The sequence below is a fragment of the Saccostrea echinata genome, unplaced genomic scaffold (assembly GCF_033153115.1).
Source record: "Saccostrea echinata isolate AGI-Se365-2 ecotype Australia unplaced genomic scaffold, CSIRO_AGI_Sech_v1 ptg000033l, whole genome shotgun sequence".
Taxonomy (NCBI): Eukaryota; Metazoa; Mollusca; class Bivalvia; order Ostreida; family Ostreidae; genus Saccostrea; species Saccostrea echinata.
Window position 1 is genome coordinate 22,725,981 of NW_026889782.1, and position 25,544 is coordinate 22,751,524.

General features: G+C 33.4%; 1 pseudogene; it reads right to left on the reverse strand.

The window, feature by feature from the left end:
• Window positions 1-8,741: 8,741 nt before the first annotated feature.
• Window positions 8,742-25,544, reverse strand: part of LOC133198286 (uncharacterized) — a 60,194-nt pseudogene continuing 43,391 nt past the window's right edge.

Here is a 25,544-nt window from a genome sequence, read left to right on the forward strand (position 1 = left end):
CCTTTAACTTGGTTGATATACATATATTCAAACAATAACAACAAAATTGACTGTGAAAAGCTCCCCCTTACACGTCCGTGGACAGAGTTAGAATTTATAAATCGGGTATATATTTGACTGGCACAAGTGATTAATAAGGATAAATTGAAGATATTCGCTGTGCATCTACTAGAGAAGTATGTCTTCTAACTGAATTTTGCTGGGGTATTGTCTGTAATTATACCCCACGCAAAAAGTTGCGGGGGTATTTTTTCTGGGAATTTCGGCACTTTTCAACTTAAGATTTTTGGCCATATTTTGAATATAGAGATGAACAGTTTGTCAGGGCAATGCCTCATAAACCGCTGTACAGAATTTCATCAAACTTTGCAGATATTTAGGACACAGTGTGTAGATGTGCATATTACCAGGAAATTCTGATTCCTTTATTTTCCCGGGAATTTCCGCACTTTTCAACTTAGATTTTTGGCCATATCTTGAATATAGAGATGAACAGTTTGTTATTGCAACTCCTCATAAACCGCTGTACAGAATTTGGTTAAACTTTGCAGATATTTAGTACACAGTGTGTAGATGTTTAGTACGTAGATGTGCATATTACCAGGAAATTCTGATTCCATTATTTTTGCCTTAAGAGTTTTGCCTATTATTGAAGAAACTTTCCAGCGAGGTAATAAGGAAATCCACTGTAATGAAATTTTATGTGAAATATTTTATGACCATAAAAGAACCCTATTGATTTTGAGATCAAAATATTAATGATTTAACATACCCACAAAATCTTGGATAGTTCTCACCCCCACCCCCCTCAAATTGGTGCTTTGGCTTAAATAATTTCATAAGTACAGTATTTAAACAAATTCATATGATTACATCATAATTTTGTTTCCATCAATTATTTAAATGTGTAAATTGTCATGTGTTATACATGGACTTACACTCATTAACAAATCGAAATCACTGAGGAATTTAAATAACAGTTTGTCAGTATAACTCCTGCACTGAATTTCCTGAAACTTTGTAGGTATTTCAGACATAATGTATAGATTTGTATATTACCAAGAAATTTTGATTCCATTATTTATGTAGAAACTTCAGCCCAATTAAATTTGTAACATACAAAGATTTGAATGTCCTTATATGCAAGAAGTTTGGATGTGATGATTTTTTGCATGTAATGCCCCTTTTTTAATTATTATACTGTGTATTTAAAATGCACTGTGCCATTCATAACGTGTTGCATTGTTGAGTTTTGGGGGAGCGTGGGGTATGTGAACTTGCTCACTTTTTCTTTCATTTATCCTATTTTGTATAAATTGCGATAAAGAGTGGAAAATGCCCCCTTGTATGTGGGTTAGTTGAATTTCTCGTGGAATATTTTCTCAAAAAGTAAAATTCAGATATGTACCAAAGATCACGATGAATTGACTTATGTGATTAATTTTCCTCAATAATGTTGTTTTGCACTTGTGCCGATGCGATTTTTGTGCAACATTTAGGAATTTATAAGTGTCCGTCACGTGATCAACAAAGTTATGTGACATCACAAAAATGCATTATTATAATACCTGATAACACTCTCATCACAAGTTGACTGCAAATTCAGACATAGATTACAAATTGAAAATAAAATATAGCTCAAAATAAAATGTATATTTTAATGCATTTTAAGCCCTCGGACAGCCTTAACATAGCTGCGCGTAGAAAAAATTCTACGTCAAGTGATAGGAATGTAAAATTTCTATGACACTTCCCCCGTCATGTAAGCTCAAGTTTGCAGTGACTTAACGTTACATGCTATTATGATGTCATATCTAGGTAGTTCAGAGAAGTTACTATGGCTGGTACTCTGTGATATTTTTGGACGATCTTTTCCTTGACGCGAAGATTATAAAAACATGCAAATTTGATTATTATCAACCAGGCTAGACTGTGTTGGAGTTAGTCTGTATCATAAATATATTCCTTCCGGCCGAAGTGTCTTCCGTTTTCCCTGATGTATTCTTTTATAGATACTAAACTATATACGTAAGGCCAAAATAAAAAATACCTTTGTTTCCCCTAACGCGACCGACCCAATTAAATTGTGCCGACTGAAAAGTTTTTTTTACTAACATTATTAAAATATTTTTTATAATGTTTATCAAATTTTATAAAATACAATTTCATCAAAATCCGTTATCAGAACGGCCGATTTTGTTCTACTGTGATTTTCAAGCGTTTGTTGGGAAAAAATGGCCCCCATAACGTGGTTAGTTCGTCTTATAAAACAGCTGCGACGTATCATCTGTATACCTTTAGCTTATAAGAATCCTACACTATTGAAACATTTGTCAATAAAATAAACCCTGACTAATTAAGACTGTTTCGGTGGTATTTACAAACCTGTCTTTTAAAATTAAGGTACGTAGTTAGCACGGTAAGGCCCGCCTTATGAGCGGAAGAGGGGCCCACCTTGTGAACACATCGATCAATTTTACCGCATTTTATATAATTCGAGTTTTGATCTAATAGTACAATTCTCTTTTCTGCTTAAACTTTCAGTAAGGCGTGACATTCTCGGCGATACATAATTAAAATTTCTCAAATGGTGACCTAGATTCTCATTGGTTAAGAAATTAATAACATTAGCAACTTCAGATTGTTTTTAACAAACGATGAGATGACATAAGCCACACCTCTTTACTGCAAGAAACGATGTAATTGGTTCCTTGCGCACTCGTTGACGTCTGACTCATGTTTATCCCATGTGTTTTTCACCCGTGAATGCAAAGCTGTGTAAATTTCAGTATTTATGAGCTAATCTAACAACCAATGAGAATCAAGGTCACTATTTGAGAGACGCTAATTATGTACAGCCGAGAATGCCATGCCTTATTGAAAGTTTAAGCAGAAATGAGAATTGTACTAAACAGTTCGTATGTTTACTTTATGGGACCACAGGAGTTGTAAATATTTCTGCATATTTCATTCTGATGAATATAATTCAGACGAACTTTCTTCATGCCTTTATTTATGGGTTAAACTTCGTGACTATGACATTGTGCATGGCATTTTTAGATATATTTCGGTTCAATTAAATATTGTTTACATACTCTTTCCAAATAGTTTTGAAATCATGATACAACTTCCTGAGACGTCCAGTGTATTTTTCTTTAATTAGGCCCTTGAAGATTGGTTGTTTTTTTTTTTTTTAACTTTTAATCCCTTTGAGAATTGTTGGTACGACAACATTTGAACATCTGCCTGGTGAAGGGCTTCAAATTTAGACTTGTACTCGGCACTTTTTGCCTTTGAGCAGTGAGGGGTCTTTTTGTGCCAGCAGTTATTGCGACACTGGACCTAATTTTTACGTTTATAAGAAGGATTGTCCTCAACATCTTGCATTGGAATTTGAACCTGCGACTTGGAATAAGCTTCTTACGTAGGGTCTCCAAAACGAAATGCCCCAAAGCCACTGCAAATTTCGAGACCTTTGAAAAAAGTACATTTTATGTGCAAACACTGGAAGCTGAGAAAAGGTTTGAAAAATATTCTCGGGTGTCCGGTCTTTGCGTATCTGAGAATCTTGTCTTTTTAGATATTCGATTTCAATAAATTTACATTGGTGTGAGATATTTCACAAGTTCAACTGAATAATAGTTGTGAACTAATTTACCTTAAATTGTGCTTTTACACGGGATTTGTAATATATTTTGTTTACAAATCGCTTTCATTTGACTTTTCTAATGATAAAGGTAATATTCCGTTAAATTTCAGAATGTATTTTCAAAGCTGCTGTCAGAAAAAAAAAATATTTACCTACCTACCTACCCAACTTCAGATTTTAGGGTCAGGTTAGAGGAAACAAAGATATTTTTAATGATGGCCTAAGTATGTTTTATTTTCATTTTATATTTAACATTATCTTCGAGATCATGATAATATACATTTTTCAAATATGGGGAATAAACAACACAGATACATGAATACAGTTTGTCCTTTGTTAATACATAGGAATATGCCTATTTATAATGATTCTTGTAAATTTCAAATTCCAGTACTAATGCTTCAGAGATGGATGTCATACTCTATCAACAGCCTCTGTATAATGATGAAGTTCCTCGTACGTGTTTGGTTTGTCAAGAGATTCCAAGTCTGCATAACCGGGTCCATTCCTTTTTTGAAAGAAAACCTTTTTTTAAAAAAAATATATAGGGTGAATTTTGAAGAATATCAATAATCATTTGAAAATATGAAAAACATAATATTAATAATACATAAAATCAAGTCAAAGGGGTATTAAAAATTACGAACCTTTCTTCGCTTGTTGGTTTTCCTGAAAACCAATACAATAATCAATTATACGAGGGGTTATCAAAAAGTTCGTGGACTGACGTGATAAAAGTAATAATATGTAGTCTTTGCTTACAAAATTTATGCGGAACACAAAACAACAAAAGTTTAAGAAATGTTGAAAATTTTAGCTTGATACGTTGATAATTTGCCAAATTATTCTAAAATTAAAAAGACTTTATATGATCACCCGGCGCTGTCGCCGTTTAGTGTCATGACGTCCGCTTAACGTCATTGTTTCTTAATGTCCGCTCTCTCTACCTCGTACACTTATCTTGATGAGATTACTTAAGTAAGGACTTAAACTCGTCTTATTTATATGAATTTACAATGTCATGAGCAGCTGTTTTCAATGCATATAATATTGTAAATGAATCTTTATATGGGGAAAGATCCTCACTTGATTATGCCAGAATACTTAGCTAGTTGGAGTTCAATTTCTACCACACATGATCAACGTCACTTTTCGACGTGACTGACTTTTGACACCCTGACTACAAATCAACACTAATTGTGCCTATTTCATCTCTCTGAATCTTTTTGGGCATTAAAAAACAAGTACCCTGGATGCATTTTATTTTTCTGTAGCCACTTGAAACATTCCTTAGGTCAATACCAGTTTTTCCAGGAGCGAAACTCTATAGAGTGTTTGAAAAAGAAACCCCTCCCCCTTTTTGACGTTATTTTCAAGCCCATAATTGTTTGGACACTCCATATAAAATTTACGATAAAATTTCATAGAAATTAGAGAATGGGGTAAAAATTGCAAATTTTACTGAACAAATGTGTCGTACCACATGCCTGAATTAACAAGATTTTTTGATGACAAATACTTATATCTAAAGAGTTTTTCTCAGTTACACTCAGGTAGAAAAAAACCGTCATATTAGAGGTTGCGCCGCCTGGACAAAAACACTAACAATTTATTAAAAAATAAAAATTATGATTTATTTTTTATTCTATAGATAGAAAAGATGATGCTAACTAAATGTGTAAAAAATTCATTGATGTACCTAAAGCGGTTTTAATTTTATGACGCTAGTCCACGAACTTTTTGATAACCCCTCGTATTTAACGATCTTCAAATCTGATAAGCTACTGTTCTTTACCTTTCAGTTTATGACACTTATAAAATGCATATCTAAAATACAACGACACTAAAGAAATATAGAAGAATTTCACATTTTTAAGAGTTATCTCCCGTTGTCGGCGAAACACTCATTTTTGTCACTATATCCTTTGTAAGTTACCTGTAAATATTTTCAACCTCCAAACGGATTCAGACAATTTTGACCGTTCCTGAATTGTCTTTGTATGGGGCAACATAAAAAACATAATGAACACATTCAAACGTATTTAATTTGCCATATATTGCCCCCAAAAGTTGGTAATGTTATGGAAGGAAAACAGTGTCTTACACCGGTTGACCCCAGATTGACCCCGCAAGGGGAAATAACTTTCGTAAATGTGAAATTCGTGTATAGAAGTTATGTATATTTTTGGATTACTAAACTGGCAGTTCATTCATAAACAAGAGGCGTATGGGCAACAACGCTCACCTGAGTCAATATGTCCTTGCTGTTTTCTTCTCCTTTATATTCATATGTAAAGCTATGATCATCTAGCCACACCCTACCACCATTTGATATGTTTTGAATGAAATTGAATTTTAACTATCTGAGGATGCTTCTATTTTCATATGACTAATCATGGCTTTTCTGTTCTTGAAAACAGAATTTTAAAGATGTCTGTTACCCTACCGGATGGAGGGGGCGTGATGTGTACATGAATCTACACTAGCTGAGGAATCTTCAAAACCAATATGACTATAAATCATGGCTTTTTTGTTCTTGAGAAGAATATTTTTAAAGCTATTTCCAATATATGTTCATTTGTAAAACTTTGATTCCCCATTATGGCCCAACATGTATCACTATGGTCCACATGTACTGGAGGAAAACTTCAACAAACTTCTATCTACAATACTTCGGGATCCTTCCTTATCAATATGACTAATCATGTCTTTCTTGTTCTTGAAAGATTTTTCCTATGTATTCCTATGTAAAACTTTGATCCCCACCCTACCCCAGGGGTCGTGAGTTGAACAAACTTGAATCTACACTACCTGAGGATGCTTCCATGACTAATAATGGATTTGTTGCTCTTGAGAAGATTTTCAAGTTTTTCCTATTTATTTCTATGTTAAACTTTGATCCCCCAATTTGGCTCCATCTTCCCCCGGGGGTCATGATTTGATGATTTGTAATGAAGGTTGCATATTAGTTTCAACTTTTCTGGCCCAATGGTTCTTGTGAAAAAGATTTTTAAAAGACGACACCAAATTTTCACCAATTCTTTATTATTTATCTTTGAAAGAAGGCGACGCCCTTCATTTGAATAAACGCACGTCCCCTGTACCCAAGGATGCCTTGTGGTAAGTTTGGTCGAAATTGGCCTAGTGGTTCGGAGAAGAAGTCGAAAATGTTAAAAGTTTACAGACGGACAGACAGACGGACGCCAGACAAAATGCTATCAGAAAAGCTCACCTGAGCTTTCAGCTCAGGTGAGCTATAAGAAGAATCCAGCCCTGTGGCTGATATTAGTCTCTCAGGTTTTTCCGGGATTTTACATGAACAAAAGTATGTTTTCTTATCTGATATTTAAACAAATTGCCCACTTTCGATTCACGGCGATTCTTCTCCCAATGGAGAAATGGGCAGACTGTATACCGTAAATCCAAGTTTATGTTCTCTCCACAAGTTTAAAAATCATCCCAATAATATTTAAGAAAAAATATTATCAACCTGACCTGAACTTCCACATAGAACTACGTCTTTTTTCTTGTCTTCAAAACGTTTAGCTATAAATTAGAAATAAAGCGGATTCCTATGACCAAATAAATAAATGTACGAGGGTTGTTCGGAAAGCTCGTGGACTATGACAATCTTCGTTATACTATCTTCAAGAAATTTAAATTGAGCACATTATCCTTTGTAAAAATATTTATTTTGTTTAAGTGTGAAGTTTCATTTCATGAGATAAGATAGAATTCATGTTATTTAATTTTAAAAATCAACAGGTTTTGTAACCACGGAGAAAACTCAACAACACTGTATCGTCAAAATCATACCGACATGAGGTGCTCAAAATACTTTCCCTATATATTTCACACAGCATTGCCCAATATCAGTGCATTCATTAAAAAAAAGTCTCTCTATCACTTGAAATCTATTTTGCTTACAATTGTTCCAGTAGCATTATCTTGTTTGTCAATGTTATATTTTTTTCACTGCATAATTATGCTTTCACAAGATCAGCATCTGTGAAGCGCCAAACTCTTAACATGACGTTACTAATTTTCCAATGTTTTTGATAAGATTTCTACAGATAATCCGTTTTCTCACAGATCACCATCGTCTAAGCAGAGTAGTCTATCATTCAAATACCGCTTGTATCATGTACACACACATGCATGGATCGCTTTTGACATATTTCCTACTTCCTCCGGCATTTTCAGAGTTTTTTTCTGGAGTATTCAAGAGTACAACACAAAATTGTATGGTTAACTGCTGCGCCGTGACGTTCTACGACGTCATCTTTTTTGCCTTTTTCAATGAGGATTACCTATCTTCTGAAATTGATTTCTTTTCATCGAAGCAAAATATTACATAATTTGGAATCGAAAACGATGAACAGTTCTTAATTTGAACATGTAGAATTTTCCCGTTTTTGTGTCATTTTACAGAAGAGATGACATCAGACATTATTTAGTGTCTTGATTGTAAATTACAAATTTTTGACCTGCTCCGTGATCCGATTTTCGCATTTTTTTATGGCTAAATAAGTTTGAAATAAACCACGATATTTAAAAAAAAAATTAATACACCATCATTTGAATTTACTGTTGAAATATTTCTTCCAAATTTGGATGTAATATGACGTTAAGTAAAAAAAAAATGACGGTAGTCCACGAACTTTCTGAACAACCCTCGTAAAAAAAATGAAACCCAAAAGTAAACAAATGCTTTGTATTTCTGGCACTTTCTTACTTTGGTTCCTCTTCCATATGATAAAGTTTACAATACTTCCAGCTAGAACAATGACTACAGCAGTCACAATACTTATTATGATACTGGTCGTAGTGGTGTCGCTATTGTTACACGTAGGTGTGCTTAGAAGGGGTCCTGTAATTGGAAGTTTTGAGAGAAATTTCGACATATAATTAGATACTTATCTCATTGATCTGGTTTCCAAAAATTCTGTTAACAATGTTTACAGAAGAATATATGGGATTGATATAATTGAGTATTTTTTTGACTTTAACGTTATCATAGCAAAGAAGTGTTAAAATGCTCATTTTCTTCAGACATAATGCACTTCAGATTTAGAAGTTAAAAATCTATGAAACACCTTCATCACAAAGATATCCTTGTAGTCCCTCTATACAGCCATGGTCACATACACCATTGATGGAGTCACATGTTTTATTTCCTCCACAATAAGCCTTACAGTTTTCCTGACAGTTTATACCAAAGTATCCAACAGAACACGCTGAAAAAGGAAAATAAACTGGTTAAACTTGAAAAACGTTTTTTTTTTTTTTTTTTTTTTTTTTTGGGGGGGGGGGGGGTTAATGCATTCCTTTTCTTCAATGTATGCGCAGTTTTCTAGGTATCATTTTCATCATCCTTTAAAACGCAATCATTTAGAATCTTTACCTTTCTTAGCTAAAAAAAATCATCTGATTTTTTTTCTGTTAGGAATGAAATGAGGTAATAATTTCATTATAATTTTAGTTAACTACCAATTATTTTGGACAATGAATGAGAGGTTTTTTTAAAACCAATTTGTACAAAGATCAGAATATCAATTTTAGTGTTGTGAGCCACAAGCTGATATGCTCAATAAAAGAGAAGTAACAACAGTATTATTTTGAGTTTATTTTGTAAATTAAATAATCGAACATTTTATCTTTATAAGTTAAACATTAAAATTAATGCCAGAAATCTCGATCAAAAGCTAACTTAATTTTAAAAATTGATTTTCCATACAAATACTTAAATGTATAGGGTTTTTATGCCCCCGTTATCGAAGATTCGGGGGCATATATATTTTTTGCCTTGTCCGTCCCTCTGTCTGTTTGTCTCTTGTCCGAGAAAACTTTAACCTTGACCATAAGTTTTGAATTGATGAAGCTTTGCCTTTCATATTTCACAGGTGTATTTCTTGTGACAAGACCTTTCCTTGGGTACCAATATCTTCGACCTTTTTCTTTGACCTTGGGATTTGACCATCTTTTGGATACCAACAAAATTATCCTTTTGAGCTTGACCATGGATTTTGATCTACTTTTGAAAAATTTAAAACTTGGCAATAACTTTTGAACAGTCGGTTCTAGGGCTTTAATATTTCAAATGTGTTTTTCATGTGACAAGACTTTCCCTTGAGTACCAGGAATTTTGATTTGTTGACGTTGACCTTGGGAGTGTGAATTGCATATGAGAAACTTCAATCTTCGCCATAAGCTGCCATACGGGAGCATCAGTGTTTCACAAACATATTTTTTTCAGTAGATAAGAATTTACACACGGAAGGTGTGACCTGTCGACAGGGGATGCTTACTCCTCCATGGCATCTGATCTCATCTCTAATATTTTTGAAGGCCCCCGTTTTCACTGCTCTAAATTTGTATTGTTTAAGTGGACTTTAGAGCTTGATTACTTTTTCTTATCTCCATATTTCACAGTAAGGTTAAAAAAGGACACATACCTGTCAAACATGTCGCCCCCTAGAATCCAGCAGAACATCCTTCCACACATGTACCGTTAACGTGATGACAAAGTGATCCATTAATACAATGACCACAGATCTGACTGCACTCAACGCCGTACATTCCACCATCACATTCTTAAAAATCATCAATCAACAATAGTCATTTTGTGTTTCATATCGGCGAGATTGCTCAAATATATTGCTAAATGGTTACAAAGGTCATTATAGAGGGTAGGGAATTAATAATTTTTCGGCTTTTCTTGTAAACATAACCTTGCAGAAAAAATACATAAAGAATATAAACAGTTTTCAAATCATTCCAGTGATATCATGTACCGTTTGTTCTTGCTGATTTTTAGCTCTACTGGTCAGGTCAGAGACCAGAAGAGCTTATGCGATAGTAAGGTGTCCGTCGTCCGTCCGGCTGTTTGTCCGTCTGTCTGTAAACAATTTTTCAAAACGCTACTCCTCCTACAGTTTTGGTCTGATTTCAATATAACTTGGCACAAAAGTAGACTACACTAAGATGCATAATTTAGTGCATCGTTTTTTGATTTTGATGAACGGTGTTGCCATGGTTACTAAAAATAGAAATTTCTGTGAAATTCCTTTAAAACGCTACTCCTCCTACAGTTTTGGTCTGATTTCAATATAACTTGGCACACAAGTAGACTACACTAAGATACATAATTTAGTGCATCGGTTTTTGATTTCGATGAACGGTGTTGCCATGGTTACTAAAAAATAGAAATTTCTGTGAAATTCCTTTAAAACGCTACTCCTCCTACAGTTTTGGTCTGATTTCAATATAACTTGACACACAAGTAGACTACACTAAGATACATAATTTAGTGCATCGGTTTTTGATTTCGATGAACGGTGTTGCCATGGTTACTAAAAATAGAAATTTCTGTGAAATTCCTTTAAAACGCTACTCCTCCTACAGTTTTAGTCTGATTTCAATATAACTTGGCACACAAGTAGTCTACACTAAGATACATAATTTAGTGCATCGGTTTTTGATTTCGATGAACGGTGTTGCCATGGTTACTAAAAATAGAAATTTCTGTGAAATTCCTTTAAAACGCTACTCCTCCTTCAGTTTTGGTCTGATATTAAAATAACTTGGCAAACAAGTAGACTACACTAAGATGCATAATTAAGTGCATCGGTTTTTTATTTCAATGAACGGTGTTGCCATGGTTACTAAAAAAAGAAATTTCTGTGAAATGTCTTTAAAAGGCTACTCCTCCTTCAGTTTTAGTCTGATTTAAATATAACTTGGCACACAAGTAGACTACATTCAGATACATTATTCTATTATTGCTGCATGTTGCAAAGTTTCAAATCCAAGTGCTACTTTTCCTTTGTTATATGTACAGACCAGTAGAGCTACAGTCTCATCAGAGACTTCTGTTTTGTTTTTTTTTTTAGATTTGGTAGTCCGTTATTAGTATCTGTCTGATATTAAATGTAATTTCTTTCTCACTGTCTCAGTCTTCAAAATTTGACTGTTACTTCAATTAAAGAAATGAAGAAGGTTCAACAATAAACAGGAAAGTTTAAATTCGTATGAACAATGTTATTCTTGTAAAATGTACTAAAACAGATAGATTTTGAAAATGTAAAATAAAAATAAGAATTCAATGATATTCCATACTTTCAAAATATGTGAAAAGACAACTTTCATGTCACCGTTAGAATTTATTGTTTACCTATACAGGGATAGACATTAACTTTCAGATTCACTTGCCCTTCGGGCAAGTTATCTCAAAGTTTGACATGTCCGAATGCAAAACTTTGTTGCCCAGGATTAGGAAAGAACTTTTGAAAAGAAGAAAATTATTAATTACTGTAAATGTTATGATATGAAAAAATGTGACCAAATACACTACTGTCAATTTGGCAAGTTGAACTACCTGAAAAAATGTTGATGCTTCATCTGTACATAAATATATACCACTGTACTTGTGAATTTAACCTTTTAACACACTTTCATGCAGCAATAACCTTCCGTTTCCTTGTTATAAAATTCATTAAAAAAATTATTTTCGGTAGGATCCTTTTGTGAACTGTGACTTTCGGAGATAATTGTGAAGTAACGCTAAAGGAAGATAGTTGCTACGAAACATACATCTTATCTTGATCAGGATACATCGTGTTACACAGTACTTATATTCTGTGCGTTAATAAATATCTAATTTCCTAAGAAGTTAACAAAGTTTTGTTAGACGTAGAGCTTATTTACTACGAAAGAAAATAACGAACCCGATTTTTAAATGAACGGTATAACCCAGAAACGCTACCAAGGAATTTCGAATGCAAAAAAATTGTCATCCAGGTGCGTGTGGATATCAAGTGTTCAATTTATTGTGTTATTTATAAATTAATGTGAACTAAATAAATATGTACATTTGTATGAGAAAAATTCACTTGCCCGACCGGACATGTACGTCGACAATTACACTTGCCCGAACTGAGAATTTACTTGTCCCGGGCAATCGGACAACCGTTAATGTCGATCCCTGCTATATCGGATATAACTTATTTTATTATACATATCAGTTATCTCGCTTACGACACAATTTATTTTCATCTTTAGGGAGACAAAACAGTTATCACCCTGCACGCTTGCTTGTCATCTAAAGGGAGACAAAACAGTTATCACCCTGCACGCTTGCTTGTCATCTAAAGGGAGACAACACAGTTCGCAGTACAGTTAAGGCAACATTTTCTATAAAAAGGCACCAAAAAAGAGACACTTAAAGTTCAACCGTCTTATTTTTTAGCATGAAACTCTATCTGAAATATCTTAATGGCTGTATGAAGAGTTTGTCCATCGCTTTTAACATCGGTATTTTTTGTCATCATGTGACCCTCTACAGTCACGTGAGCTCCGATTTTATGGTCAAAATATGAAATGTCAAATTTAACCAAAAAGTGCAAGGGCAAGGCAAACAATATTTGAACAGCACAATGTTTCATTGTGTCCCTTAGTATCTATTCTATCGTAAAACTGATGCTCATTCAGTCAGATTTCTGAGATATTTAAGTTATTCATTGAAAACAGACACCATTATTCAAAAATAGGGTATTTTTCATCATTTGATCGGAAATTTTTAAATTGCCATATGAATTACAAAGAAATGAGCATCACTTTTTAAAAACTATACAGTAAAGTGAAGAATTTAAAATAAAAACCTACCTCTTGGATTGTCGCCTTGCCCTTGCACTTTTTGATTAAAAATTGAAATCTTAACACATTCATTCTAAATATAGTTTTCAAACGCATCATTGACCCAGCATGGGAGATAACTCTGTGGTACTTAATAGAGTGTGTATACCTCGCAAATTTTAAACAAATAATACTTACGGACTGTGCTGGACTTTATTTCATTAAATCAAATCAGTATGCATAAAAAAATCTTTGACTTTACTTTATTTTGTATATCTTCGTTCTTTTATACTCTACACAAGATGTATTTGACACCTACCGCATTTCCTCCGTTCGTCAACAATAGGCCTAAGATTTGCCGCAACATCTATCATGTAAATCAATTGGAAAATACCCATGGTTTAAAAATATTGAAAGATTTAATCATTTGTAATAAAGAATAGACAGCCGCTAACAATGATAAAATATTTATTCTCCCCAAGCAGACACATAAAAAAATATCTCCAACAGATTTTTTTTTTTTTTAACATATGTGAATATTTTAGTTATCAAACCTTCAACTTTTTAGAGATTCTAGTTTTAAGAACAGGAGGAAGGGATTGGGGAGCTTATTCCTGTATTTAATTACCTGTTTTCCGTTCTCAGTACAGATCTACCCCCCACCCCCCTCCCCCTCCCCATCACGAGTTTCCCTCTGGCTTCTTTGATACCATATACCTTACTTGCACGTAAAAAACAAATTATTAAACAGTGTTTACAACAGTTTTTACTTATTTGGGTATTGTAGCACAAATTGGGGGAGGGGGGGGGGCTTTAGTCTCATTTTTTTGAGTTATTATCAATCCATGCGCAAACAAGATAATCAAAGTAAAACTTTGTAATCAAGAAACATATACTCTGTTAAAGAACAGGTGAAAACAATATACATGCTGAAATTTAGATCTTGTTGGTACCCAAAACACAGATAGGCGCGTAGCCAGAATGGAAGTGAAATGTACGCAGAGAACGTCTGGGGTCCGCTTTGAGACCCCCAGTTGGTCCAGGGCGAAGCCCTGATGAGGACCCATGGGCGAAGTCCCTGGAAGCTCATGGGTTTTACCAAATATTTCATTCAAAATCATGCCATTTCGATTTTCTTTAGAAAATACAAGACATAGTACTTAATATTGCTTTTAACACAGTTAAATACTTCCGTGAAAATTTATTGTACATGTAGATTTTTAAAATGATATATTGGGATCATCTACTCTTTTTTAACTTTCAGCAACAAATATAATTAATTTCAATTATTAACAAAAATAATGTTATATTTCAAATCATATTCTAGTGGATCACAGCATTCAACGGTTGATATTTTCTCAAAGAACTTTAAAAAATTATCAATGTGTTGTTGAAGAATTACAAATTAATAAATGGTCTATTTGGTTGTGGCAATGATTTAAATAATAAAACATTACAATTTTTTTTATAAAGACATGGTAATATAAAATTTGAATTTGAATCGAAACAGTATGAGATAAAATAATTTGAAACACAAATATTTGCTGGATGGTATTGATATTTTTTCTCTTCTCACAAATCACTCCCTCCCCCCCCCCCCTCCCATTTTTTTTTTAATTTGAAAACGATTTGTACACATCTGCGTATAGGCAGCTACGCGCCTGTCAGAATATATTCAAGTAAAGATATTCAAATCTTAACAGCCTTCAAACTTTCACACCATTGTACTGTTAAAAATTCAAAGTATTATTTATCTAGAAAATTTATTTAATTAAAAACAGCTTTTCAAATTCAAAGGCAGGCTGTGAAGGGATTTCTGAGCAGGTGCAAAAAATAGTCCACAGTTCAAACAGTTCTTCTGGATGAAATCAATTCTGAAAACAAAATGAAATACCATTATGGAAAGTTCGTTGGTGTTTTAAAAAAGTGATACTCAAAACAATGCATTGAGTAACATGGAAAGCATATACATGACTCTACTGTTTTTATTATCAAAACATTTCAATAATCTTGCTAGGAATATGTATGGTTTATAGCTTATATGGAGCATACCTTTTTATTTTATTGGTGGAAACACTTGTTGCCTGAATGAATTGTTCAAATTGTTTGGGAGTAGCTACAACACAATATATATGTAATGAGTGAATAACATAATGATTACTATTGTAGAATGAAATGACATTGCATTGTACAAAACAAACCATGCTATACTATATTTTCTGAAATTCATAAAATAAATAGAAATAAACTTTTCATACAAAACTTTTCTGGGAAATTGAAACCTATGACATTTGCAAAAGTAGAATTGGTAGCTATACTTAATTTAAGTAAAAAAAAAATCAATATTCTAGAGATAACATTTAATTCTTTCACCTATACAACATTTAAAAAAAAATTAACACTGGCATACTATAAAATTAATGTGAAATGCTTTAGTGTGATCATACCCAGTGGAGAAATTGATGCATCTATTTTGATAGTTCTAGCTGATGTAAATGCCAGTTTTAACCAGTTCTGTAACAGCTACAATGACAAAAGAATTATACATATAAACAGTACATAAATACATGTAAGACTGACTTAATGTACATGTAGTCAGACAAATGAAAATTCAAACATTCTATCTTCATTAATGTAGAAATTCTACAAATTTACAGCCTAGTGATACAGATAGTAAAAGTTCTACGATGAATTTAAATATGAAGCACTGGTAAAAACTGAAATCTTAAAATTCACATATTTTTGATTGCCAGAGGTATAAATTAAAATTTATAGGGTCTTATACTCTTGTATGTACAGTGCACATACATTGTGTACACTGTGCAGTTTGACTTCACAAATACATTGTAAGTGTGACTGCATCTAAATTATACTATTTGATATCATGACGTGCTGTGCTTATATTTTGTTACATTTTTGTCCATGTATGCCAAAGGACAACACCATTGCATGTTTAAAAGTGTGCAACTTTCATAATGTGTGTGTTTGTGTGTGTGTGGGGGGGGGGGGGGGCATACACACAAGGCACTGCATTGCAGTTTGTGACGGACTGTAATAATACATCTTATTGTACATGTTCATGGTTATTTGACATCGATGTAAAGAATAGTATGTGTACATGTTAATACCTATGCACTTACACACCTTAATGAACAGAAAGGGACCTAGGGAGCTAGTACGGATCGTCTCAGTTTTCCATGATTTCCCGAAATAATGTCATCATCTTCTCATCAAAAAGATAAAGAAGGCCCAGGTCTCTTATTTTATCCCTATTCTCTTTAAAGATTGCTTGATTGTTGCATTTATCCACTGCATATCTCAGCTGCTGTTCGCCACGTTTTTAGATGTAAACAACATTCCGTGTCACTGAGTGCAAGCGCTTGGCTGAAGCCGAATGCAGCCAAACGACACAATAAAAAGAGAATTATTTCGAAGACGTGTTGTTACTATATAAGAGAAAATCACGAATGTTTATTTATTTAAACCTGAAAATACAGACATTCATTACAAATTCTCGCAATCATCATTAAATAGCTTTTTTGAGCTCTATTTCCTTATATGGATCTATCAAGGCGGAGCAACTGTCATGACGTCAACCTCATTATGACCTCATTACCATATTATCTTCATGTGTAGCCTTAACTGTACTGCGTTGTCACCCTGCACGCTTGCTTGTCATCTAAAGGGAGACAACACAGTTGTCACCCTGCGCACGAGGGAGACATCCCGAATTGCCTTCCCGCACGTTACATGCTCTAAACCGATCAGATTGACTGCATAATTTTAAAGCATAATGGATAACATTTACACCTTTATGTGCACTTTTCTCTTAGGATGTTTACTCCTCCTGGGCACCTAATCCCAGGGTCCGTGTTTTATTCCCTGTTCACAAAATTATACTGATTGTAGATTTTTTATGAGATCGATCACTGTTCGTTATCTTCGCCTTGTCATTTACTTTTTTACAAAGGTCTTAAGATAGGACTAGACGAAAGGATATTGCTGCCTATCACTATAGAAACATCAGTCCATATACATGCTCTCAACGAGTCGCCTCTAACTGACTTGTGTGCATCAAGAAAACCGTATGTATACTTTCGATATGCGATTTCGCTCTACTTTACGTTGTGTTCATCAGGACTAGTCTTCAATGTATCATCCTATCCCTACATTGCCTCTGTGACTTACTTTGTGTACATCTAGGTTTCTTCCATCCGAGCTTACAATTTTCCATACAATCTCCTGTAAACCTGTCACATCTATTTGTAATAAAGCAATTTTCACTGCACCTTTGTCCGCAATTCTTCCCATAAAACCCCGCTGGACACTCTATGCAGAAAAAGGCAAAAAGTTACAAGCCTATTAAAATTGTTAACACATGTAAATTTATTATCAAAATCCTATCCTATACCTACTTGTATCATGCTTCACCACTTATTAGCATAGAACTATACTATGTAGTAGAAAAACAGTGGGTTACACCGGTTGACCCCAGATGGGCAGGAAATAACTCATGTAAATGTGAAAGTCGTCTGTGAAAGTTGACAAACAAGTTGATGAAACAAGAATCAACAGTCTTGTTTAAAGTCATCATTTCTTAAGTTCTATTGTCGGAACAATGACCTTGTCAGCAAATACAATCTATCATTAAGTCATATGCTGACTGATGTTTTTCATACTTATTGTTTGGCCATTTACAGACTGAATTGTTGACGAATTTTTCCTTTATTTACTGATCATGACGAAGAGCACACGGCGGTGTGACCGGGTGGCAGGGGATGCTCGCTCCTCCATGGCACCTGATCCCGCCTCTGATGTTTTTGGAGGTCGGTGTTTGCTCTGCTCCATATTTGTATTGTTTTAATGGACTATAAGCTTAAATACTGTTTGTTATCTCTCCATATTTCAGTATAAATCTCGTCGAATGAAGGTATCTATAGTACTTCGACTTCTTAAAAAAAATCTTATTAAAGAAATTCGGCTATTTTATAAATATATTCTATTTTCTCAATGGCTTGAGGAAATCTGCTACTAAACCCGGAACAATAACTCTTTCAAGTATAATATAATTGAATAAGTCTTAAAAATGAAGCTTGAAATTTACATCTTCATGCAACAATTTTCTCTAATGCACCTCAATACGATCCAAGTAAAAATCATGAATAGCATCAAAATACACAGCCGGTGCAAGAAGTGTAAACATGGTGACATTTTAACAAATTATTCTGCGTTACTCTGTAAGTTTACGTGTGTAATACACTCTTCAATTAACTGTCCAGCCATACCAGCCTGACATTTCTCTCCTGTTACTCCCTCGCTACAGCCGCTGAGACATTGGCCGTTGACATGGTGACACGTTTTCCCGTCACTGCAGTTACCGCATAATAAAGAGCATTCAAGTCCATACCTATATATATCACAAACTAAAAAAAAGCAGAAAAAGTCAAATTAAAATATAAATATATTGATTGATTGTATGTTGTTTTTACATTTGGGAATTTGTCACCATATTCCGGTAAAGGGCTTCAAATCTAGACCTATACTCTGCACCATTGAGCAGTAAGGTTCTTTAATATATGAATTTCATATAAACTCTCATAACTATTCGGATGTCAAACTACTAGCAATACTTGCATGTGGTAAAACAGTCAACAGAAATCGTAAAACTTTGATAAATTCACAAGTGTCATTAATTAAAAACGCCATTGTTCAAACTTTATTCAGAATATGTTGTGATCTGACATAGTATTATTATTACACAAGCGAAAATAGCTGGTTTTATACACAGTTGCCGTAAATTTCTTCTCTTATTTTTTTCCGCGTTCCTAAAAAACACCTTCTCATCCTGTTTTGCGTTAGTTTCAGAAAATAATTTTTTATGGCGTGATTTTTATTGAAAATGATTAATATTACCAATCTTAATTAACACTTTTTTGAACGGCTTATATTATTAATTACAGAGTCAGCCAGGGTGTGAAATGGGTCGAGACAGATAATTTTTCCCACTGAAGACCTTAACAAGATTTGTTTCTAGGCTAGTAACATATTTTTTAACAAGAGGCCCAAGGGCCTTGCATAGATTTTCCGATAAACTGTACAACCTATCACTTCTATTTGAAGCCTTTGAGTATCCTGTATATTTAGATAAACTCTTGAAATTCAAAAGGTATGTCATCATGACCTACATTTTAGATGAAAAACTCTGAGATCCCAAGATGATTCTAAGCCAATTAGTACCTGAGAGTTGGTCATGGTGACCTACTTACATGTATCACTTGTCATTCTCTGGGGACCCAAGATGCATCAACTAAGTTTGATGATTCTCAGCCAAATAGTACCCGAAAATATTAAATATAGCCATAGAATTTCAAAAGGAGGTCAAGGTGACCTACTTTTCAGTCGACTTACTCCAAAGACCCAAGATGTATCAACTGACAAAGTTTGATGATTCTAAGCCACTTAGTACCCGAGATATTTAATTATAGCCATATTAATTGAAAAATAGGACAGGGTGACCTACTTTTCAGTCGACCTACTCCGAAGACACAACATGCATCAACTGACAAAGTTTGATGATTCTAAGCCAATTAGTACCTGAAATATTTAATTACAGTCATATAAATTGAAAAGTAGGTAACAGTTACCTACTTTTCAGTTGACGTTTTTTGAGGGCCCAAGATGCATCAACTTACAGAGTTTATTATCATAGGCCTTAAAATGTCAAAATTATGCCTCTAAAACGCTTTGAAATCGAATTTCTGCTAAGTTCAAAAACTAGGTCACTGTGACCTACTTTTTAATAAATATGTTTTATGGCCCCAAGCTGCATCATCTTACAAGATTAAATGATTGTATACCTCCCAGTATTCGAATTAATGACCTTAATCATTTTGGGGAAAAAAATTGCCATAAAATTCAAAAAGTAGGTCAAGGTGACCTACTTTTTACTCGACGTACTCCGAGGACCCAAGATACATCAACTGACAAAGTTTGATGATCATAGGCCTTAAATTGTTCAAAATATGCCCCTAAATCATTTTGAAAAAGAATGGCCGCAAAATTTTAAAACGTTTTTAGAATAAACGGGAGCCCTTGGGCCAAAGATACCCTGTGACAAATTTGACAATCATTGGCCAAGGGGTTCTTGAGTTATAGCCCATATTCTAAAAAGTTAACGCACACCGCACAAATGACCATAGCATTAGCTCTACGAGCCTTTGGCTCAGAAGAGCTAAAAAGACAATTCAATATATCTTTTATCATCATAAATTCTTAGTATTATAGCATCACAGTTAAAGATACAATAAAGAGAGTGGGTGCTTTCGATAGCGATTCCGCAGGAATCTGGGCACACGAAGAATGTAAAAATTTATCACTGATTCATACATTTATTTTTCAAAACCTAGGTGTGTTCTGGTTGACTATGTTCTAGTTGAATGTGAAATAGGCAAAGCAAAGGTTCGCTTGAATATGTCAAATTTATCCGAATTTCACCTGAATGTAGCGTAAAAACAATTATGCAAAAATCGGCTCTTTTAAAGCCGTTTTAAAATGATTTTATTGTTTCTGGGTCTACTCGCCTCGAATTTAAATTGCGTTATTGGTGTATTTGGAACCATAAAATAAACAGCAGTTTTTTTTAAACAGAGAGACGACCTAAAAATTCCCAAATTTAAACATTTTCGATTTAGTTTCTTGATGAGAATTTACCAAGTCAATGTGTATAATATAGTCAATAACGATTTAATTCCCTGTTACTTTAGTGTTTCGGGTAGCTTCGCTGTTATGTTGCTGAATTCGAGTCAGATCTATCACACATTTTTGGTTCGAATATGGTGATTTTTTTTTAAAAGTATTTGATTAAACGTGTTCTTATTTGTCATTCATAATATTAACGATGCCAAATATGTACTTGTAACTACAAAGGCACACCTGATGTAAAAATTTTAAATATTTCGAAAACTTGCAATTTTGTCCTTTGTATACAATTTTTTCAGTTCATTTGAAAACTGAACGGCGAAATTATTTAGTGAAAGGCTTCTTTTATATTTTATCGAATGTCTCTAGCATAGATTTATCTTTTAGGGACCCTTTCAATTAAAACAATTTAAAAATATTAATCCTAAAATCCATTCCCATGCAGTATCTTAAGATTTTTGTATAGAATACGATAGAAGCAACCAGGTGCTTGGACACTTAAACCTGAAATGTTTCGTTTAAATGATTCCTGTCGAATACCTAGCTAGAATGCACACTTTCTTTCAACTAGCAGAACAAATATGGTGCCCTACTTAATTTTAACAAACCACCTGCTTAAACAGGGTGCATCCGAAAATTTCATTTGATGTTTTAAACCAATCAGTATTCTTTGAATTTTTCTGAAGGGGGTATTTTTTAACAATTGGCACTGCCTGACAAAATAAAAATATTATTACAGTTGCAACAATAACTGCCAATAAAAATATGAAACAGAAAAATCAAATGATACTCAAAACATATTCTAGAGAACATAGAAGATTAAGCCACAGTACACAGTAGTTTATGGTTATGACACGAAATAAATACTGTTCGGAAATTCGAGTATTCTCCTTTGATTCTGATTTATAAAAAAAAAAACAGCCCTGGTCGAAAACATCGCGAACTACTCGCAACATTTTAGACTGCGTACCAACTGTTCCAAAGAAAACACAATTTTGAGATTTTTTTTAGATAATAATCCTAGGCAAAGTCCATATTGCGGAATCATAAAAATGTTACCTATTTGCAATAATTGAAATAAAAAAAATCCATCAAGCTAAAGATTGTGAAAACTAACCTATCCTAAAAAACAAAATCAATCAATCACTAGACTACAAAATTCAATTAAGTTAAATATTATATGTGTACTTCAAAAACCGGCTTAATATTTAAGCGCCTTTGGCGCAGACAACAATGCGCTAATTAATGAATACCGTTAATAATTCATTAATAAATACAACACATAACGCAGACGTGTGTAGCGCTAATATTTGATTACGCCAACCACTCCATAATCAGTGATTGCGCTAAATTTTGATGTAAACATACAGTATATTGCACTCATTAATATTTGATTTTTTTAATGGAAATCTGAAGTAGCCAAATGGATACATGTACTTCATTATGCATACGCCACCTTAAAAATTATAATTTCTTTTTTTTTTTCATTAAACATACCTTGACCGCAGCTATCACCTTAATACCCAGGTACACAGCCAAGACAGTTGCCGGTATTGATGTTACATCGTTGTTCTTGACAATTTTCTGGACATGTCTGGTTACAATCCTTCCCATATGTTCCTTGTTTATCGCATCCTAATTAATTTAAATTGAGACAACGTAATTCAATGATTTCTTCCTACTGTTGAATAAACAGTCAAACATACAAAGTAACTTGTGTTGAGATACAATGTTTGAGAACAGGCTTACCATAAACTTCTAATTCACATGAATCATTGTATGCATATTGAGAATAGTAACTTGGGTATGTCACATTCAGTTTCCTCTCGTTGTAGTATATGACGTAACGTCCATTTACAGGACAGCTTATTGTCTGGTTCTCTGTTGGTGTTCGGTTCACTTGTTGTAATTCATGGAAACAAAGGTGGCCGTCTTCCCTTAGTGTGGTATTAGAAACGTACACAAAAAATCCAGCAAACCGATCATAGAAGGCACCAGGACCTGAAAACAAAATGTTATAATTCAAATAATATGTTCATCGTACGCACCAGGATCTAAAAAAATAAAAGTACTAAATCAGTTCAATCTTAAAACTAAGATACAACGTACGAAGAGCTCTGTAAGAAATTTTTCAGGGACAATAAGATTACTTTTTCTTTAAATCACGAATGATTAAATCCTCTCTGTTAAACCGTACAAATCTTTTGATTTTCTTAAGGAGGTAAACCGACGTGTCTTATCGGAACATCAGTGCTTAACTTCAGTGCTTCCACTGCATGAAAATTTGGCTTTACAAAACAAGTAAAGATAATGTAAATTTAATATTTACAATGCCTTTAATTGGCTTTTCTGAAAAAAGTCAAAGTTGGAAAAGGTAACCTTTACATTAACTTTACATGCACTTAAATATGATGTAATGTCCCACTTTTTCTTGACTTTACAAAAAGTCAAGTTAATATTTACAAACATTAAACACAGTATTTGGGGTACATTAAATTTGATAATTACAAATATTAAATTTAATTAAATACCATCTTTAATAGGCACAAAAGTTAATAATTACTGTTTTCCATTCTTCTGAATAAAGCTTGTGCATATAATAAATAAGCTTTTCCTTCCTTAATATACTAAGTAACAACAGATTGAATTAAACTTTGTTTATTACTATACCAAACATTTTTATACAAACATATAATCAAAAACGTCAAATTTCTTGACAGTATCTGTTGTTCATAGTCTATCCTGCAAATCCCATACACATAAATAGGTATCCAGGACAGAGTACATTTCACCAAAATCCTTTTCAAACATGTCATTTTGTTTTATAAAGAACCAATTGTTCATCCTTGAATTTAAAGATTTGAATTGACATGAAACTCTGCTCCACTTTCTTGTTACTCGGCATGCGTTTCTGTGGATATCAACAACTGTTCAAATATATATTTTGTCACATATTCCTTTTCAGAGTCCAAAACGTTTATTCTCATGCAGGCAGTCTTCTACTGTTTTCCTTAAAAGAAAAATATATATATATATATTTTCAGTGACATGAATATGAATATTCTCATAGGCATCTGTGTTATAAATTCAAATAAACTGTGATATCAGTATTCACGGTATCATGACTAATGAAAATTGAAACAAGATGCAAGCATATTAATACATGTACATAAAAATTTCATACATGACCTTTAACCTCAAAAGGAAAATATTTTGAACCATTAATGTCAGCCTTTATTTTTACCAAAAAGACTATGTTAATCTTATTAAATAAGACAGATACAAACTGATGAACATGTTGCTATTAACTTATTTTATGATATAAATGGACTGGGCCACTAGCCCTAATCTTACCCCTAAGATTTAAATTTAATAACTCTGAATTTCTTTGTTTATCATTACCTAATTTTTCTTTTAAAGGATTATTTACAAAAATATACTAATGTAGGAGTAAAATAAGATTTCTAAGACCTTCTGTAGCTAAGATACTTTTGCAGAATTGAGAAAATGTTTGTCTTACTTGCAAGATAATTTGTGAAAAAGTACTGGCATCAGTATCTATGAATAATTACTGAACACATATAATTAACTCCATTTTCCTTCTTAGTCATCAGGTAACAAAAAGACCAATAGTTGCTGCTTATAGAGCTATAGTATGATATTCAAATTATGGTTTACGATATATGTACCTTTCTCCCAGTAGCATGTTGCTGCTCATGAATTATTTCCTGATCTTGGAATTGTAAAAGTTGACAGGTCCCTCATTTTGAAGATAACATGCTAAAATGGAATTTATACTTTGATAAACATTTCATACATCTGGATAAATATAGTCAATGTTTTCATAAATACTTTTGAGTTTGAAGCATACCAAAGAATGATTTTAAAAATACACAATGCAATCACAGTTAATAGTTATGAACTGCCGAACACCCTTATGTTTGTTTTCTTCACAATATTAAATAATATTTTAGGTCTAAGCAACACTTGCCATCTATAAAATTAAACTTTTGAACTCTTCTCAAGTGTTTCTTCTTCATGAAAGATATGTCAATAAGGTGTTAACTCTCTCACAGTAAGCTGAGTAGCTGGAGCCTGGAAAAAGTAATAACACATTTTTTTGAAAACAGAGATGTATAATTATGCTGACTCCTGAAAAAGTCAAGCAATTGATAATGTAAATAATTGTTTAAGTAACATTTTTATGATATTATTTATTGATTTTTTTTTTAAACTAATACGTACAAGTACCCGTCAAAAAAACATTGGGATCCCTTGGTCTGGTAAATCATACATTGTTGTCATCCATGACTTTCTTCAAGAACCTGCATAATTGATTTCACTGTACCTGTTTTTGAAAATGGACATGGTATAGAATACAAAATAATATCAGGGACCTATATACTATACTTAGTATAGGTGTCGGGTGGTTACGTTCCGATTCCGTGTTCGACCCGCGTGGTTACGACCCAAGTGGTTTCGACCTACTCTAATGTATATCCCTACATGTGAATACCTGAGTACAGGGATATACACTGTGCGGTAAACAAATGGATATTCGGTA